We start from the raw sequence: 21,884 nt of genomic DNA on the forward strand, positions 1-21,884 counted from the left end.
AGCTGTGCGAGAGGTCCCCATGCTGCCTTGTACTGGTGGGAAGACCCTGACAAGGGAAGGGGAAGGAGAACTAGGAACAACTTGATATTGTTCAAGCATGCTCCTTCATTCCTCAAGATGAACCTCAACTTCCACACAAAATCAAATGAGAACAAAGTCACAGACAAGGGCCCAAAACAGGGGCGACACAGAGCCCTTATTTTTTTTGGTGAAGCTCAGACTGGGAGAGCAGTGGCTTCTTCAGGGGGTGGAGTGGCACAGGCTGCCTTCACTTTTGAGAAGGAGGAATATATTTGCTCCTCTTCTAAGCTGCAATGTTGGCCTTCTGTTCAAATTCTTTTTCTGGGGAGTAAAACCACAGTCGTACCCACACTGAAAAGCAGGGATAGTATCATAGCCTAGGAATATAATCTTCTGCAATAGATTTCAGCGAAGGGACTGTGAATTTGGGTATAATTAATTTTAGCTGGATGCATGGTGCAGTTAAGGCTGATAGCTTCCACTAGCAGGAAGGTCTATATGATGAAAATACTCTGAAAATCAACTAGAAAAAGTCAGTTGCCATAGCCCATGCTACATCTTCCCAGACACCCCCATGTTTCTATATAGAATTCCTGTCCCGATATAATTTACGTATTAAATATTAATTGTTGTGCAGATTTCAGTATCATTGCTTTTGGACAGAGTTCATATTCAAACCTTTGAGCGCACACATTTTAGAAATATTCATCTGGAAAACTCACTGGAACTTTGCAGCATTTTGTGCCAGTTCTGCTCCTGTAACGTTACGCTGGCAGCCAGTCCCAGGCCTTCTCACCGTAACTTGGAGGACATGCTTCAGGGGTATAGAAAATCCCACACCTCACGGATGGGGAGATCACAAACATAGCAGGGGTGGAGGGTAGAAAGGGTATGAAGATAGGAAAAGCAACCGAAACCTTCCCAGTTTCCAGAGAAAGCAATTTTATTTGCTTTCATTTCAGTTTGTTCATGCCTTAGGAAACGAGATCAACAGAAATGAAAGCAATTTCCAGCTGATATGAATAAAGCACATGGCTCCATTGAGAAGAGGTTGTACATTATTCCAGAAGCTCAGCTCAAGTACTTGGGAATTAAATGCTGTGAGAACAGATCTAGTCTGCGTTTGCATCATCTCAGTTTGCCGAATTGGGAATTTGCAGGTTTCCTACCTACTCTTGAGGAGGAGGTTGACTGGGAACTATGTTGTATTGTCATACTGTTGTGGACTGGCAAAATCATTTTATTCATTTAAATAAAGTCAACTTAAAGTCAGAGTAGGGTACCTTGATAGCAAAATTTCTCTACAAGGTCTCCTGATACATTTTTTCCTCTCGTCTTTTATTTCTTTTAACTAGCCTTAAACAAGATTCACAAAAAGATCGTGTTCTCAGTTTGTTTCCAGGGCTCACTCTGTGCATGTACTGAGGTGCAGAAAGGTGCACGAGCTCTCCTCATTCAGACCTGTAAGCATTATTACATTATATTTAATTGCAGAAGACACTGTCTCCACGGCTTTATTTCTTATATGACATCTTGTGAATTGCTTTTAAGAAAAGCCATTTACACGACCTCTATATATATGTAAACTAGTACTCTAATGTCACTTTCTTGTTTGCACATAACCTTGTAGTCATGTCAGCTAATCCTAATGCAAAAAGTAAGTGGCCCCTTCGCATATTTCAGTTAGGAAACAGGAGCATGGGTTTTCCTAAAACAAAGTATTTGACTGATACTGTGTAAAATCTGTTCCACTGGAAAACCAGCATCTTGCCCATCATCTTCTACAAAGTTCAGTATCTTTGTCAGTGCTCATCTACTTGACTTCTTAATTGTCTATGTTCACTGGCTGTATCAAATGGAGTTTTCCTTTGCCTTTGCTCACTGTGTATTACATCTTTTAATCGGTATATATAATTACTTACCACAATCTGCCATGCCAGATTTTCTAAGCATTAGTCTAATTAACTTAAGCTTGATAATTATGTTTCAGATATCATAACTGTACACACAGAACTTGCAGATTATGCTGTTGGCTTAGCTGTTTCTGATAACATTTTTCTCCTATTCTTACTTTTCACTTCTCTTTATCTTTTTGTACAGGGCGGGAGCACAAGAGGAGTTGCTATTCTGTTTAAATGACTGGAGGTTTCCGTAAAAGCAAGAACAGGTTGTTTATAATAACAAGTTCTCAAATAAGGCAACACAAATGAGAACAGATCCAAAATGGAAGGATTTCCATCTACTTATAAAAGATAAATGTCAGTGGAAGAAGAAACTTGAGCTTCCAACAGCAGAAATTGCAGAGGATTCAAGCACAACCTACAGCATTTACTGGCCAATTACAAAAGTACTCAGACTTTCCACAGGTCTCCAGCCTCAGCTATTCTAATTATACGCCTGTTGGCGACAGCATGCCACCAGGGAGGCAATAAATAAGTGATAACGTGGATGGGACCTGGCATGCATACCTTTCCAGCACAGAAAGATCATCCCTCACAAAGTGATGCAGGCCATCTGGGCATATGAAATATGCAAGCCTGAGACCCTGAGTAAGAGTAAATAGATGCAGAGAACACTTATGTCACAGTAATAAATAAAGGAAAGCAAAAGAAATCTGTAACAGGCTATGGATTTTTATTTGGCTTTCTGACATAAAACATTTCTTCTCACTTCTGTCCAATTCACTTTGGTATTCTGCCTTTACAATGGGGAACTTACGCTGAGTTGTTTCCTTTGTTGGTTTTCCTTTGTCCTGGATAAGGGCAGGAACATCACATCCCACCAAACCCAACTGCAAAACCACAGGAGTGTGGATCCATCTTATGGACTGGAGCCCAACAAGCCACGTTTGCATCCCAAAGGTGCTTAGACCACAATTTGGGTATTTAGGCTGCAAACCCACTGATATTCCATCTGTGGTAAAAGCCCATTTGCTTGAACATCAAATGCAGTGGTACATAAATGTTGTCAAGCCCACTCAAAGAACCATGCTGATGTTGCATTTACTCCCAAGTAATTGGCAGGTATTTAATCAGCTATGAAACACTGAGACACTACTCAATCACTCCTATTTTTAACACAGACTTAATAGATATGGAGACAAGGACAGGAACAGGCAGTTCCTCTTGCTGAAATTCCTCTCATTCAAGGCCTTATTTTCAGGTGACTGAAGGGCTGTTACCCTTGACAGAAAAGATTACCAGCAGTCAAGGAAGTAATCAGAGCAGCCAGTACGTAAATAAGCATAGCATAAATCTGAATATTAGTAATTAGCATTTGATTCAATCAGACTGAAAGTGTCAGACCACTGTAGCAGCAATTCCTTATAGGAAACTATTTAACATTCCAATTATCTTTAATGAATTAACCTTAAAGTATGGCTGAGGTGCAACATCCTAAGAATCCCTTTGCTCATCTACAGTCCACTTGCAACTAATTTCACTTCACAAGCCTACCTCAATTAACATTTTTCTGTATTTCACACATGAGTAACTGCAGTACTGAAATATGCAATCCTTTCCCAAATTCAATAGCTGAGATACCTTTTTTTTTTTTGATTCTACAAATGAAGGAAAATCATTTCCTGCTATCTCAAACCAATTACAATTATTTTTGCACTAGCTTTGCATCTTCGATATATGTATGAACTAAGAAAGTCCAACATTTTTCACATAATAATTGCTTGGAAATGATCTGTTATGCAGTACCCCAAAACCAAAAGGAACTCACAACCAACACATTTCAAAATTGTTTTACATTTTCCATCACTAGAACTTTTAAAGAATGTTTTAATGTTTTGTATTAAGAAAACTAAATATTTCTAAACTATATGAACTTAAAAGTCTTGGAAAATGTGATAGTTAATTGATAATCCTGGAAGAAAATGAGAATACACACATACTGGCCAACATACAATTACAGCAATGCAATTAATCACTGTAAAATAAAGAACAGCTTCATATAATTCCGGGTGCATTATGCAGCAGGGGTAGAATAAGATATCTAACTGCATGAACTCAGAGTTATCAAAATTCTCTAAGACAGAGAAACCAGTGGCCAGCCTCAAAACGTCTGCAGAGCAGGGCAACAGCTGGACCTCATGACTCTCTCCTTCTGCTTTCCCTAGTTTTGTCTGTGGTTTGTATAAAGAGACACAATGTCATTTAATATTCTTGCTTTAACAGGAACACATGGTGAGGAAGCTCTTCCTTTGTGCCACGGTTGTGGTAAAAGGAGCAGCATTTTCAAACAGATTATAGATCTGACGTTATTTTCCTTTTCACTGTATGTTTGCAGCATTATTTTAGCATTAAGAAAAATGAACACACATGTAGATAACAGCATCCACGCAGCAATATGGCATAGCTGTTTTTCTTACAAGCATCCAATTTAATTTTATCATCAAATACCACACAGTACAAATTCTTACGTTCTATTCCTTACTGATTTTAACCTCAGTTTAGAAGTAGGCATTGTGTGCCATGCATATCATCTAGTGCTCACTGTGGAGGAGAGCGTTAACAGTAAAAAGACACAGCGATACGGTACATGGGTCCTTTTCACTTCGGGACTGTTGCATTTTCTTCCCCATCTGAAACACCCACATGATGCCATAGAACTTCACTGTCACTTCTGAGCTACTAAGTAATGTTATGATGAAGTTATATAGATAGGGATGCAGACATAATATTACTTGTCCATATAGCTACATAAACAGTTTATTTTGTATATTAATTTTTATAACAAATAGGAATATGCATGGCCTATTTGGTTACATGAACAAATCCGTGCCCTGAAAGATGATGTTCTCATTAAATGAAACTGCATGCCCAAATCTTCTAAGTGCTGTTTACTTTGCTGGCAGCACAGCCAGCATGCTACAGAGCATAAATCTTTCACTATTGCCACTCAAACTGAGGGCACCCCATAGTGAATTCTGAAAGCTTAAAAAAATTAAATAAGCCACTAAGAAAAGAATATTTATTAATAATCAATAACTGCTTAATTTAGCTAACATTGTAAACTAACATTGCTAGACAGAATGAGTTTTTCCTCTTCACGCCATTTCTTTCTAATACTTCACCTGCTCACAGAGAATACTACATATTGTAATGTTTTACACTTGGGGGTTTTGTTTTAGTTTATTTTTTTTAACTAGCATTTGGTTTTTATAGCACTTTTTTTTTTCCTTATTCCAAAAGCCTGTTTCAGGTCCAATTCCACCTATGCTGTTTGTAATATATTCATTTCTTATCATGGCTTCAGTCCACTCACCAGGCTAGAGAAAAATTCTTTACATCTAGCGGGCACTTTTTTTCCCTTGGGAACTGGCCAGGGCCAGACCTTTGCCTGGTGCTCACCCCAGGCTGGTGCACCCTACAGACCTCTCTGCACCTTAATCGCAACACCAGGGCCCAGGCAGGACAGACCTGCTTCCAGGAAAGCACTTTAAGGCTACCAGATGTCTTATACATCAACTGAACCCACAGGGCACCAAATTGCTACCTCCTATCACACTTTACTGGCACTGCTATCTTTATTTAAAAAAAACAAACAGTTGGGCTCTAGATGACAGAGCCAAGCACCTGGGGACATTTCAGGAGATAGCCCTGAGAAGACTAGGAAAGCTATAAATATTGTGTTATAGATCATCTGACATGGAACAAGTCAAGGGCTTCCATCATTCCACCTCAGCTGAGATTTTGGGGCACCAGTAAAAATTTGGATAATTTTATTGCAAAAAAATATTTATCCAAGTTCATGGCTGAAAATTGTGAAATATCCTGAACTGATTTTTTTATAAAGAGACAGAAATGCTGAAAATTAGCTAAGTAATACAAAATAGTTTTTACCAGCATGCTACACTAAGCCTTTGCTTATCACATGAACACAGATTTTGTGTTGATTTTAGTACCAGTAGGAAAAGACCATTATCCTCAATTCCTCTAATGAGATCCTAGGAAAAAAAAGCACATTTTGTAGATAGCAACAATTTTGTCACTAAATCTGAAACTGCCATGTCCAAATTCAGAAAGACATTTAAGCTCTCCCTCAACACTGACTGTACATGCAAGATCTATTTGAACTCACTTAAGCTGATCACTCATTTAAATGCTAAAATGGGATTGCACTTAATACCAGTGGACACACAACTTAAAAAAGACTGAGCATGACGAGAATAGCTAGCTGTGTTACTCATTGTCCATGTTTGAGGGTAAGAACTCTTGCTTTAATTAAAGAAAGTGAAGATGTCTGGATGCTCACATATTATGGCAGAGAGCACAGTACAGGAAGAGAGATTAAGTCATAGCATGAGTCAGAAAACTATGCAGAGCCAGATTAAAACCAGGGAAATAATTATGACAAATCAGTTGAAATTCTAGATGAAAATGTTATCTTCTGGCTCAAAACTGAACATTTGACAAATTTTAGGAAGATGTTTTTCCTTCATTCTTGGCATCTCCTGGTGCATCTTCAGAAATTTACTGTTGTAATTTTCCACTGCCATTTTTCAATTATGTCTACTGAACTTTTGGTATTATTTTCAGTACTCTTGTGCCTCAACCCAGAAAACATGCATGGCACTTAAAGGGTGAAAAGCAACCTAGCTAGGGAGGACCACATCTTGTAGTGTTTGCTCCTAAGTATCATTCTTATCCACTAGCACTGTCCCCTGCCTCACTGTGATAATTGGGGTCTGCAGGTCTTCTGTAATTGTAACTCAGCATGAAAAATGTGAGGTTTCACACAATAGCCTGAAAACCTGTAATGATGTTTGTTGATAAAAACAGTGCAGAAAGGGAGGAGCCTGCATTCATCCAAACAAGGTCGCTTTGTAAACTCAGAATCACAATTAACACAATAAAGTAAGAATAGATGATAACTAGCACATCAGCCATTACATTGAATTGGTGAAAATAATAATAAAAGGAGTAATAGATATTCTAATACTTCTGTCTTACTTTGGAGCTTCAAAAGTGAGACACACCAGGAACAAAAAGGGTGGAATAGGCTCCAGTGAAAGTGTGGAAAGGGCTCCATTTTGTTCCAGGTACTCAGTTTCAGTCACAGCCATACTGAGCCCAAGATACTTGGCAGAACTGTTGTTTGCTGCTACTGAAGGAGTTACCACCATCCTGTCCATCCTTCCCCTCCTTTGTGCTTTTCCATCCTCCATTACGTTCTCTCTTTTTCACTTAGTCTGTTGCCCAACCAAGTGCCTCACAGCACCTAACACAACCGAAGGCGATACCTAATCCAGGAATGGTCTGAGCCCTAACCTAGCTCATGCTCAAAACCTGGAGAAGGCCCCAGAGTGCTTTTACTCATGACCTGCCAAGGTAGAGCAAAGGCTGTGGGTGTGCTTTCTCTCCACATAACATTAACCAAATGAATATAATCCTTAGCTTCTGCCATGCCAGCTCTACAACTGTTTTGTCAAAAACTCAGCAATATATTGTTACCATCAACACCACCTCAGCAACACTATGTTGGCAACAACCTTGTCTTTCCAAAAAAGAGGAATGATTTGCTGCAATACAAGATTTTACCTTCCTATCCTCTCTAGGACTTGTTTTCCCAGATATTTTGATTAAGCTTGTTTTGTGCAACTCTTCAATTTGTTTGCTATATGTTGATTTTCAGCTTCTTTTCTCAAATATCCTAATGAATATATTTCCACAGCTTGCTGGCACCATAGCTGACTAATCTGTAAGGACAAACCATGGCCAGAGAGCATGGAAGGACAGCACGGACACCGTTACAGTGACTGTAATAGAAAGTGTTTTGTAGTAAACTTTACCATATCCTGCCATGAAATCAGAAAAGAAAAACAGAATGGCAGGCAAGGAAGAATGATGGGAGGACAACTGTAAGAAGGGTCTGGAAAGTCCAATGAAGGAAATGAATTGAGTAGAACCAACTCAATCAATTCATAGTGTCTGCAGCACCGTTTCTTCTAACAGACTGTTTCAAAAGCATATTCAAATTGAAACTCTACACGCCACTTAACATTGATGTCAGAAGTGACACGTGGAGCTAATTAGATGCATTTATCTGCAAAAGATATGTTGTTTCCATTTCTGCCTACCGCACAAAATAAGATGAAGATTCCTGTTGTTTCTGCCTGTCAACAAAGGCAGTATCCTCTTGCAATATCCATAGGCCTTTTCTTTAAGGACTTATTTGTAATACAGCTTGAATTAAAAAAAATAAATGTATTTGCATACATCCCCCAGCAACCACTTCTGCATTAGAGCAGCCCCTGGCTGTCTCAGCAAAGAATGAAATCATGATGGGGCTCAGCGCAGAGCTGTGGATAAAGCAAACAGCCCCATGCTGCCAGGCAGCCACCACTGCATGCATTTGAGCCACTGGTAACAGGAGACGGGGGCACATCTTGCTGTTGGCTGCTCTGCATTATCCGGGATAACCCCTGGAGCCGGTGCGGTAACTCCGGATTTGCAGAGCTGGAACGAGGCTTTGATCTAATGTCACAACAGGGAAAGGCAGTGAGTCAGACCCTATCAGCAGCAGAATTCGACCCAGCCGGGGTCTGCTGCATTCAGTGGAAAAACACTCATTGGCTTCAGTGGAAGCAAGTTCAGCATCTCAGAGCCAGCAGGGGAAAAAAAAAAAAGCTCGAAAGGTCACACAGAGAAAACAAAGGGGAAATTGTTCCAAGGCACAAGGAGCTGCTTCATTTTTTGTTGTTGTTCAGGATAGCCTATTGGTTTGTATTTCAGCACAGCAATGCATCCTGCCACACAGCTTCCCCTAACTAACTAGGCAGGAGCATGAATGGTTTTAAAGAAAATCATCGGTTTGTCTGCAGACAACTCAATATTTCATTGCATCAGGCCCTATTCTCTCATACTATTTTTTATTGATCAGAATACCTCGGGCTATTAAATTTATTAATTAAACGATAATTTTTTTTTCCTGGTGAGTATACAAGGAGATAAATGTCTTACAAATAAACTCAGAGCTTCCAGGCTGAGTCATGTGGTGATTTAGAAGTCATTTATCTTTTTCTCTACCCCTCAGCAAAAAGTAATCATTGCCACAATGCTCTGTGAGTCTAATGTGACTGAAATGTGCAACATAAAGAGATATTTTTCATTTCCTGCACAATTATACCAAGCTTTTATGTTATACTAATTTGTAATTGCAGTGCTAACAAGAGGATATGGATAGCTGCTAATCCATTTAAGCACAAGCTGTCACCCTTCTGAAGCAGGGAGTGGTCTGACCCATCAGCTGAAGACAACCTTTACTGAAGCTAAACTCACACTCAAATGGCTGTATTCTTCAAAGATGCACAAGTTTGCATATGCCTGAATTTTTCAGTGCTTCATTTCTGTTCTGAGCCAGGCACGGGGTTGATAGGTGATGCTCTAAAGCTGAGAGACAGACGCTCTTTGAAGAACTTTCCCTCGGTGCTGTTTTTCCCATGCTGAGCTGCTGGAGAGCACTTCAGTGGGGGGACAAGTGCCTTCGACTCCATCGCCTACCCCAGAGGAAGCAAAGGAGATGGTCAGGTGTCCTGCCATGCACGTAGGGAAAATATCACATTTCTTTGATCAGAGAGACAAGCAAACTGTGGGTGCCAGCTGACACCAGGTAGAAGGGCTCAGTAAATAGATGAAACTTGAAAAGCAAGCGTTCCAGATGGTCAGAAATATAAAGGGAACAGGTCCTCCCTAGAAAAGTGTGTGTTCCTGGCAGCCCTCCTCAATGACATGCTCAGATACAGCTGTATGTCAGCACCCGCGTGTGTGCTACAGACAACAGGCCAGTTGCAGTCTAACAAAGCCTCTAGACCGCAAAGGCTGTGTGCAGTTTCCACTTGCAAGTACTTTTAATACGTGGGAGCATAGCTATTGCTTTCAGTGTTTGTAACACCGAATGCACAGTGAAGCAGAATGCATTTCAGAATCCTGTATTTTCTTCTTGCTTCATCAAAAGTACTTTGACTTAAAAAAAGCTATCATCAGCACAAGCACATGGTACAGGGTAACAGCCAAAAGATCAGGAGGACACTGGAATACAGGGAGATGTTTGAATGGAGAACAGCCTAAATAATTCAAAATTCATCTGAAACAGGACTTCTGCATCCTACCATGAGACAAACCAGCAGCAGTTGACATCTGTATGCAACTTGGCATTAACTTCACCAGCACACAAAGCATCCAGAGCACAGGACAGCAGGAGAGCTGGGCCCACAAAGGTGCTCTTCACTATTCCCAGTGACAGACGGTAAGAATGCAAATAATAGACCTTTATTTTTGTCCTAAAAATTGCAGTATTGTTTCTTCAATAAGAATATGCTACCATATTCTTAGAGAGTGAGGTGTATTGTACAGCACAAAAAGACAGCAGCATATGGGACCAGAATAGTAGCCTCCCACGTAAAATTCTGACCCCACACTGCATTCTTATCCAGGTCTTCTCCTCAAATACAGTTTTGCTCAGACAGACTAAAAAGCTTTCAAAATCTGGCCTGTACGCATCATATCCTTAGGTCATCAGCACTTTGAATACAAAATACCACAAACTAGTTACTTTAGCATTTACTAGTTTCTTAAAACACTCCAGAAAACTGGCAGCGTTACTTCCCATGGATGTTACCCACAGTTTTGGGCAGACTGAACTAGTTTAGTTTAAGACAGGCCAATGTGCAATGTCTCAGTTAAAACTAACAAAGAACAGCAGCGCAAAAGTCACATTCTCCTATGCTTGCACAGTGATGCTCTACTGGTCTGACACCAGAAGAGGGGCTTAGCAGTAGGAATCAGAGGCACAAACAGCAAAGGCAGTGTTTGCAGAAACGCTTTAGGAAAAATAATGGCACGTAACTATAGGCTAAGGCCTCTAATTTTTCATCCCCTTTTCTGGAAGCAAACAGCTGCCACAGCATCAGCCTACAGGTGGTTAAGGGACATCTGCACTTCCTTGGAGTGACCTTGGATGTTGCTCCAGTAACATAGCTGACAGTAAGCTCAAGAGACCTCGCTGACATCGTCACTAGAAAGTAGGGCATGCCATTAGCAGCATGCACATGTACGCTACACAAGTCCTTTAGCCTTGAGCACAGAGACCCCATTCTCCACAAACCCACAACCATTGTGCCTCTGCTGGCAGCACACAGGATGTCAGAAAGCTCCATGCACTTTAAACCAGGCTCTTTCCATCAAAGCAGCTCAGGGCTATTTCTACAATACCCCATCCTGCTCTCCAGAGCTGTTTACTTACTGCTCAAAATCAACATCTGATACAGAATCAAAAAACTATAAAGTGTTTAAGGAAATCAAGACCAAGAATATCCTGTGACAGCTACACTAAGAAGCAGTGATACTGCACTGAGTGATAGTTCATCAACCTTCACTACTTAAGCAATTCACAGACAATTTAATTAAAAATATATCTGAGAGCTGCTAAAATGCTTGCAATGACTATCAGTCATTTGGTAATGATATGAAAGAGCCATTAGAGGTAAAATGAAAGCAAACTTTTTAAAGATTGAAAAACAGGGGCATTACAGTTCCATTAATGCCATTGTTCTTAAAAAAAAGAAAAGAAAAAAGGCTGTCCATCTCAACCTAAAAACTAAGCATTTTTATCTCACTCATTTACAGTCAAAATATGCTTAGAAAATGTACGGTAAATTTCATTGTTATGAACTGCACACTTGGCATTCTGAACACTAAAACAGTCTCTGCTGGCTCACTCTGTCATTTAGTTGATTTAATAAAAAAACTTTTTTCCTCCTCTTTTTTCTGCATGTTGCTAAGATGAATACTCTCTATTCATTAGTAATCAAATACAATAGCGTTTGTAATACTGTTGCACAGCTGAACTCTTCATTATCAACACCCTCATGTCTAAATTATTTCCTTTAAATAGTTGTCTCTTGTTACTCTAGTTCAGCTCATGAAGGAAGTTCTGACAGTGACAGCTTGGGTGAAGGATGCCAAATTAAATAAGTGATCAAACCCAGAATCAACAGATATTGGTTTCAACATTGAATAGAATTGCATTTAGCCACATCCACAGGACTTTGGGATTGCCATCAGGGAACGCTGAAGGGAAAAATTCCTGCTGCAGTCCTCAGCACAAACCATGCTCAAGTGCTTGTGACAGCTGAACACTTAAATATCAATTATCTCAACTTTGGGTAATGGATTGATCCCAGAAAGTCCATACAGCCCTCCAGGTCTTCCTGCTAGCAGAAGGTACCCACTAGATCAGTGTTAAGCATTCGCAATATATCATGGTAACCGTGCAATTCTGCAGGTGTTGGAAGACCTCTGAGCTTTCAGCGAGGTTTGGAAAAGTGAAAACTTTCAGTCCCCAAAACATACAACTTGGAGGCCAGAAGAGTACTGACAGGGCTATTCGATCAGAATTCCGCAGAATACATTTTGAATTTAATTTGTACTTGAACAACCCAAGCCACACACATTGAGATCAATTTCTCAAATCTACCTTCTAACTTGAGGACTTCAGATGGCCTGCGAGGAAGGAGAGAGCCAAGTAACTTTGCTTCAGAGTGGCTCAGGTGGTGTGCCCGCACCAAGCTGCCAGCACAGAAGCGCAGATGTGAAGAGGAAACCTGCATACCCACGGGCTGGGAAAAACGGGCTGCAGCAAAGCTCCCCTGTTGAGATCTCAAACTTAAAAATTTCTCTAAAACATCAAAAAAAAAGAAAAAAGTAGAGGCTTCCTTTGATCATGTAACTCCAACAACAGATTTGTAACAATACTGTATTATATGCTAGTGTACATACACATGTACCCCCAGACACACAAAAACATATTTATATGAAAACAAGAGTTAATAAGCCTTGTGTTGGTGATTAACCCCCACACATAAAGTTCCTAAGCTGTTTTGGAATTAATTTAATACATTTTATCACATAGAATATTTTTCCTATTTAATAAAAAAGTAATTTGGGCTAGTTCTAAAGTGTTGCAAAATTAGAATATTTTTATATATAGCAGCAGATGCTGCTCTGCATCTCTGTACAATAGAATACAACTTTATATCATATACTGCCTTTCATACCAACTGCATTCCCAGAATTAAGTACAAGGAAACAGTGGATGCAGGCAGTACACAATATAAATTATAGAAACCAGTGGTGTAAAGACACTGTATGATGAATAAATTAAGGCACTGAGCCATAAGACCAATAAAAAAGTGAGAAAAAATTAAGAAGCATATGCAGATGAGAAAATCTACTTTAAAAAAAAGACAAAAGTTGAAGAGATGGAGAGTTGATGAGGCAGAAAGATACACGGAGGCTGCTCCAGATGGTGGAAACAACAGCAAAGGTTCTTATACCAAGAGTGGCAAGTCTATGTGCAAAGCAGCACAGGGCGTTTGCAGAGTCTGCAAAAAAAGAGAGCAAGCGAAAAAGGAGATGTCTGCATTGCTGAGATTAGTCACTGATTATGGAAACAGGGAGGGACCCTGAAAAGACCAAGGAACTTGTTTGAGCATAGCCATAATGCTTAAAATACACACAAAGGCACCCAAGCCTATGGCTGTGAAAGGATCCTTCAGCAATAGCACTTGAGGAGACTTTCGCCCTGCTGGGGTGATTTGGAGATGTGAAGGTCAGAAGGGAACATATTACCACCTAGTCTGATAAATGCTGATTCACAGCTGGGATACAGACATCTATATGAACCCATGCAATGAATGCCCATGCATATAAGAAATTACTTACCTACATCACAAATATGGAGACAAAAACATTTGCCCAAATATATGGTTGACTTGACATCCCCATCACAGATCATACACAAGATCCTCCTTTCTGGCTCCACATATTTTATGTACAGGGTATAGAAACTGATCCCTAAAACACCCTGGTACCTGAATAGTTGTGAGCACGGACTGAAATGAAGCACTAACAGCACCATATTGTTTAATATTTTTGAAAAGTCAAACATGACTGTGCTATGCTAAACTGTTTTTAAAATATTAATAAACAAACATTAAACAAACTCATATTTAGCTCTTGGGCCTGAAGCTATGATACACAAGTGGCAAATCAGCGTATATGTGTTGGCCAGACTTTATTCAGCTCTGAACTAAGAGGCAAAAGTTATGCTAGTGCTACTTGAAGTCACCAAGCATATACATTTGTGGATCCCTTTCACTCTGAAGTTGTCAGTGTGAGAACAGTGCTGAAAATAAACATCCCTCTGTCGACCTCCACCAACAAGCCAGCACAACCTTTAGGCTTTCAGACTAGCAAGGTCTAGTGCTCACACAGAGCTTCTGCATTGGCATTTTCAAAAGCAGAGAATGACAGCAGTGACACATTTAAAGCTTGTTCATCTTTCCATATCCAGCTTTACTTCCTTACCCGTCATCTGCAGTCTCTGCCAGTCTAGTCCCAAGACAAGCCCAGTATATCAAACCAGAATATAGTCCCGATGCTTGTACGTGTGGTCTTACACACCTTGGAAGACCAAAATATATAAATGCGGTGCTTAGCATCTGTCAGACAGATCCAATATAGCTGTAAATGAAAAGGAATTAAAGAGACAGTGTCTAGGAATAAAGCTAAATAAAGTAGCAACTGTTTATAAGATCAAGACCTGAACCACTAACTCCTACTACTTAGAATCAGTCACTCTGGCACATCTAGGCACTCAGCGTGCAGAAATGAGCTCAATTCTTATGCAGAAGCCTGGTAAATAACCTACTGGTAATTTAAAAGCCCTCAAGAGGGCACCTAGGAAAAGCCTGAGCTACTTATTGAATTAGTAGTGGGACTCTGTATGGTGGGTAAACATCCATCTCTCTGGTATCAGCTATACAAGGCAGCAAACATAAGCAGCGCTCCCAAGCAAAACAGCACAGAAAGAATTGGTAGCAGATTACATTCACTTTTCCAACTACCTCTTTTAGCTTTCAGACTCAGGCATTTCATTTTAACAAATGATGCTTTAGAAAGCTTGGTATTATCGCCTATTTGTAGCCAACTCAGATAAGTAAATAAATTTTATGTCAACTATTTTATGCTCAGCTTTGAGGATGTGCCATTACAAAGTCCTTGCACTACAAAAGTGCTACATGATGTGCTGCTTGGTCCTATTCATACCAACCTGACAGTCTAGAACACAAAATGCAATATGAGCAGATGCATTAAGAAAAACAACACATCAGACATAAACAAACAGTCTTCAGGTTGAATACAGAACAGTGCTGGTTTATATGAAATAGCTGTTGGAAAAAAAAAGTTACATTAATCATCTATAACCTAACTTGACATTTAAATAAATTTCAGTTAAATATTAACACACTCAGATATCCTTAATTTGTTTTACTTTAACTTTTCAAACAAAATTCTTGTACATGGACCATTGGATTGACTATTTAATGGACTAATGGCTATTCTAGTGCTTTAAAGAGCATGCAAATGTCATGCACGTCCAACAACTCTGCAACACAAATACAAAATAATCCCATGACCTGAAGAATTGTATGTTTTCACAATTAATTTAGGACGCTGTCAGTCACAATCCTTTGCTTGGAATATCATGCTGAGATGCTGTCTGAGAACCCCAAACTGAACAGGAGCTTTGCCTGTCAGAGCAGTCCAGATTTGAACTCTCTGAAAAGGATTTGGTCTTCCTCTGAGTCAGGTGCAGAAGCACAGTGCAGTTCCTTATGAAACTCTGTAGCCTCTGTGCAAAACTACAGGAAAACTATAGTATTTGTCGAATTGAGAAACAAGATACAAATGGTCAGGTCTGGGTGCATTCATGATTTGGAAAAAGATCATCATCCACAAATAATGCACTTCGGGTAACCTAGTTGCATTTATTCAATCTGATTGAGCAGAAAAAGCGTTATTAAAAGAATTAACACATCTCATCCTGAGATTTATTTGTATGGAACCAGCTGGTGGGTGAGATCATGTAAGAATTGATTTTTATGTCTTACAGAAAAAAATAAGGTTAGGTAGAGACTAAAAATCATTATCTGAGGTGCCCAGAAAGTTTTAAGCAAAACTAAATTATACCTACTATTCTCTCAGTGCACACATACACCTGATCAATGTATGGTAAAAGTTAGGTTGTTGTAATGAAGAAACTACCAAATATACTTTAAAAAATAATTGTACCACATTCTGAAGATGTTGGGGCTAGCATTAATTCATTTACAAACTAGGTCAATAAAAATGGCTGTAGCCAAGAGCTCTATTAAAAGTCCATAATGTTACCTTAATGGAGGAAAAGTAATAGAGTTCTTCTGGAAGTTGTCCATAAAATTAATATTGTAGAATTTTAGTGGATGGCTTAGTTTAAATAGACATTTTTATTAACAGACCTAATAATAGAATTAAAACAAATTAAAATCATTACTTTCTGTAAGAGGAAGTATTTACATTGAGAATCTTAATGGAGCTTATTCTTCAGAGAATTTAGGAACAATGCTCATTATTCAACATTGTGAAGCGGGAATTGGCTAGCTGGCATCCATGCACAGAAGACCTGCCAATTTGCAGCTACTGTAGCACTCACTCGGAGCCTCTCTGTCTAACCCACTTTGCATGGCAGCCATCCAGGACCTCAACCTGCAATACAATCCACCTCCTTGACAAGAGCTGTCCTTGTTGGAAGGCATTAAGCTCACCCAGCAACCAAGTAGCAATAAATAAATAAAAATCCGAGTAATCCAGAAAGCAGACGACTAGGAACAGTCTTATATCTAATACCTGCTGATAGCACATTTCAGAGAGCGTTTCACCACTTGCAGTGGCATACCTGGCTTGTTCCAAGGTTATGCTGTGTTCCTTATTTCTGTGACTAACTGCTTACTGACAGTCTATGTGCATTTGCAGCCGAATGAAACCTTTATATTTCGACTAAACCGATTACTTGCTTTTAGGGTTACAATATCCACCAGGCAACACAGATGAGCTCAGTGGGAGCCTTAGAAGATTGTCATGGTTTAGAGCAGACAGCATTCGAGGTGTTGCAGCAGGTGCATCCTGTAAAATGAGGCATAGCACTGGAGGCGAGCTTTTGGCAAAATCTTTTGGCTCACAGGGCAGTAAGGGATGGTGCTGTGCACTTTGCACAGCTGGAGGAAACCCAGACTCAGAGGCACACTTGTTCTAGTTACAATATTCAGGTCTTTTCACTGAAAGCAGATTACGATACAGCTACCATGGCTAAGGCAGCCACAGAACATGACTGGAATCGAAACCCACAAATTCACAGACAAAAGTTCTGATCTGAGCTCACACACGGGCATTTCTCAGGGGGGTTATGGAGTAAAGGGAAGTTGCAACCAGACAGAAGGGTACTGAAATAAGTTTACTTTCCTGTTGAACTTGGTAGGCTTCAGATTCAGCCTGTAAATGTATGAGCTGATGAATTTCTGATGAAACCACTGTATATTTAATATCCAATTACTGTACCTGGACAATTGAAATTAATGCTTTTGGAGTTTTATTGCCCTGTGACATTATCACTGGTCTTTGCATAGAAGAGCGATTTTTCCTGCCATGTCAGACTTGATAAGAGGCATTATACCAGCACCAATTTTGTACACCGGGGTAATGCATGCACAAGCCTTCCAAAGCAATTAGAAATTCACATTACACCCACACCTTTGCTACTGCATCAAGGCGAGGGGAAGGTTTCTCCAAGAGCGCTTTCAGTGTAAACACAACCGGCCACGACGCCCAGCACAGCTCCCAAACTGGGCACCACTGCTTGAGGGTTTTACTGAGGACACGGCTTCTTTGGGCAAGTCATGATCATAGAGCACTGACTTACTGCAAATAAAACACATTACCCAAAAGTTATTTATTATTCAGTAATCAATATCAATAACCAGATTTTACCTCTTGTTATCAACATTAGGTTGGAATAGACATTGGCAGGTGTATGATATCTCATAATAATTGCTGCCAACGCTGGAAGGTTTTCTTCCCCCCTGAAATGGCTTGCCAGGGAGTTAAAGCCCTTCCAAAGAAACTGGCAGCAATACAGCATTCAGAGAGCAGACTAAAGCATCAGAAACTATTTCAACCATCACATTACTGGACACATTAAAGGACCAGATCCAAAGGCCATAAAAGCTCCAGGAAACTTATCATAGTCTATAATGAGGTTTGTATCAGGCTCCAGGTCCCAAATGGACATCTAGTTTTAGTATTCATGTTTGCTAAAATTACAAAATGTCCTTTCATTCCAGAGAATCTTATCAGAAAATTGATCTCTTAATATATAAAGTCTTCAGCCAAGGTAAAGTCCTTTCAGGAGTTTTATGGTTTCCTATCATTCTTTTCAAAACCCTCTGGAAACTGGAAAATATGCTGATACTGTTTCTTTGTTAGAAAAAACACTTAAATAAAAGAAAAATATAGTTCTCCAGTGTTTGTGAATATCCAGCCTTTTCTAGTTTCTTTAGCGAAGGTAGCAAAGGTTAATAACAAACAGGTAAAAAAAATCATCCAGGATTACAGGATTGTTTACAGAAGAACCTATCTGAAAATTATCTCACTCAGTTTCTTATAAAACCAACAAATTATCTCACTCAATTTCTTATTTGTAAGACCTACAACTCTTTTCTGTCTGTGTATTTAAATTGAATTATCTAACGGTGATGTTATATATAAATAGCTCAGCAAGACACTGTATTGAAACAACCCACCATATTCCACGTAAAAGCAGATTGCTAGTTCTGGGCCTGTAAATGTGTCAGACAATAATTTTACTGCTTTGCAGGTAGCAGAACACCCAAGGTTCTTGTTCCCAAATGGTGATTGAGTGATAGCATTTAATATTGCCTAATGATCACAAACATGTGGAGTCTTGTATTAACATCTGGTTTATGGGTAAAGTCGCACACAAACTACTCACAAAACAAATAACCCCCTGCCCCCCAAAAGCTAGAATTAATAGAACAAGCACATGCTCTTTTATTACTGAAGAAAAAGTAGCAGGGGATGCTGTAAATATTTCTAGGTACATTTTATGTAGTGTGACTAACTGAACAGATCACTTTGTTCAAAAAGTTGTTAGGAGTCATGAGCTGTAAAGAGGGAAAAACAGTTTGTCAGAAACATTGGAGGAAACCACTAAAAAAAATAAATCCTTCATTGCAGACAAGAGCTTTGCTTGAGGACAGCCTTGGCTTGCCATGCAATGTCTAGGTAAGCTCAAGAACTTCTAGAGGTAAAAATGCTGTGTTGGTCATTCCATCCTTACGGTTCATTTTTGAACAACGGGCACCACCAGGTAACAAATTAACCCCCATGGATTAACAAGAACTCTCCTTACTTGCCAGAGCTACACTTTATTTATAAAGCTCCTTCTACGAAACTGTATTAAACAAGTTCCACTGTGAGCTTTTCAGCCTTTTCACATTTATTCCAGTATCCTAGAAACTGCACTAACATACATTTTTCTTTAAAACTTTCTTCTATCCCTACTACTTCTGCAGGGCTGGAATATTTTCTAGATGTCCAGATCTCTGCAGAGGTGTGCTTAGTCCAGAGGCCGGTTACTGGTATGACTTCCACAGAAGTTATTGCCTTTTCAACTGTCAGCTGGGGTCATGAAAGGGAACTTTGCTGCCCTTACATACATGACCTAAAACGCATCATCTAGGCAGACAATTTCCCATTCCCTCTGATACTTAAGCGTCTGCAGTTGGCTTTTGTCAGTCTCCTGGAGCTGGTCTGTGCATGGGAAGGCACAGGAACACTTTGTAGGGTACAGCAGCAGCTCTGCTCAGATCTGAGTGCATGAAAACAAGACCCTGCATCCCCAGTATATCCTGTCATATACCTCAGGCCAACTTGCCCCTCTTGCCAGGCCATTCTAGGAGTAACAGGAAATACCTAAGCTCCTCAGAAAGTGCTGTGCTGCACAGCAGAGGATGGAGAGGAATTTATTGCAGTTGTTTAATAGAGCATCAAGAGTGTTACAGATATTTTGCAGGCATTTAGAGGGGAATCATTTCACGTCCAAGCAGCTTGTGAAATCCAGATGATTGATGAGACTGCAAATCTACTAACTTACTACCTATAACACAGATACAGGAAAGGAAGTTCTTTAGGCAGATGATGTACAGAAGGCCTGTTCATTGCCCAGACCCCATACTCACTAAAGATATCAAGTCATCAACATTCTTGCACCTGTGGCAAAAAGACATATTATACTATAATATGATACATTGTAATATATTATAAAGACCCACTAAAGCAAGCAAATTTAAGCGCATCAGTATGACTTGGTTAAGAGCTCTGTGAGCCATCCCCAGTCCTCAAAAACATACCTGTCAGGCAGATGAAGAGAAACAAAGTGCAAGTAATGACATGAATAATATGGAGACCAAACTTTAGCATCATTAAAAGTACCACAAGTCTACCTCTACCTGAAATAGCTGGGCACACACAGCCTATGCTTCAGCAGCAAGAAGCTCTTACTATTTATTGCTTTTCTGCAGAGAGCACATTTCTCAAAATCCCCAAACGCAATAGCTGAGATATGGATGAGATTCAGCATCTCTGTCCCCTAGACCCTAACATATGCATATATTCCCTTTCACTCTCTTATCCCTGCAATTAATTGAAGAGACATATTTTAACAAACAGGCTAATTGAACAGAGCTAAGTTGCAAAATTTAAGAAATTTGCCACATTTATATACATAGTAACGAGATCAATTACTTTCAGCTCATGAAGACGTATTGAGAACTAATGAGGTACTTAAAACATGCACGGAGAAGGTCTACTTTCTATTTCCATGCTGAAACTTAGAGCTTGTTAGGGATTTAGCTCTTTATCAGTTTGAGCTATAGCACTTACATTGATAGAAGGCCTGTTAGCTGTGGCTCCCGACTGCATTAAAAAGTCTTTTAATGCAGTTTTGTAGTGGCATACATCTCATTATAGTGCAAAAATGGGCAAACACTGAAGACCACGTTGTCGGAAAATACTTTGTCTGAGAACACAGCAAGCAGAAAGCTTGTCCTTTGAAGGATAACATCCACCTCACTCATAATTTAGATAAGTAATCCAGAGACCCTTATAATAAGAAAACCTTTATCATTTTTAAAGCTATTAAAAAAGACCTGCAAAGGCAAAGTGCCGAATTCTAGAACTGTTATCTTTATGGGTCACTTTAGACAACAAAACACTCTTTCTCCCGATACAAAACACAGTGGTAATTTATTTCTTCAAAGAAATTGCACTGAGAGAACATCTACAACACGCTACACTTCATACACCAAGCCAATTTTACCTGGGAAGCCAATTTTCAGGCAGTCATTTCAACATCTGAGCACAGCCCTGGATACAGCTCCAGGCACATCCAAAGTTTCTCATTAAGTTAGACATGCAATGAAAATGTTGAAAGTTGTTCAAGGGTGAGGAGGAAGGGATACAGATACTGTAAAGGTACAAGAAAGAACACAAAGGTGTGAAGAGAGCTTTGGCTCTGGCTTGGAGATCTGCAAGTGAGGCGAGTCCAAGTCAGTCTCATTTTATAGCACATCTCTATGCACACTTTCAACAAAAGCATGCTGGCCAATTCACAAAGCTTTAAATCTTGCTATTTAGCAGATAAAAACAACTTTTTTTTTTTCTTTTTAAACTATAGTTCTGACCATTCTTTCTGCCTATTGTGCTCACTAGATACTTCCTTTCCCTAGTCCAGATGTTAAATGACACCCCATGAATGCAATAGCACTCAGTCACCAGGATGTTTTCTAGGTCAGCACAACAACCTTCACTGATCAGGGCTCCTTTTCCAAGAGGAAATGCTGCTGCTTATATACCCCAGCTTGGCTTCCAGGGGCCATGCAAATTATCGAGGACATC

The 21,884-nt window shown here is 39.7% G+C and overlaps 1 protein-coding gene across 3 annotated transcripts in view; it reads right to left on the bottom strand.

Annotated features, from left to right (window-relative positions):
* Positions 1-21,884, bottom strand: part of FHIT (fragile histidine triad diadenosine triphosphatase) — a 561,200-nt gene that overhangs the window by 17,955 nt on the left and 521,361 nt on the right. The gene's annotated exons all lie outside the window — the stretch shown is intronic.

This window comes from Anser anser (assembly GCF_964211835.1).
Source record: "Anser anser genome assembly, chromosome: 12".
Classification (NCBI taxonomy): Eukaryota; Metazoa; Chordata; class Aves; order Anseriformes; family Anatidae; genus Anser; species Anser anser.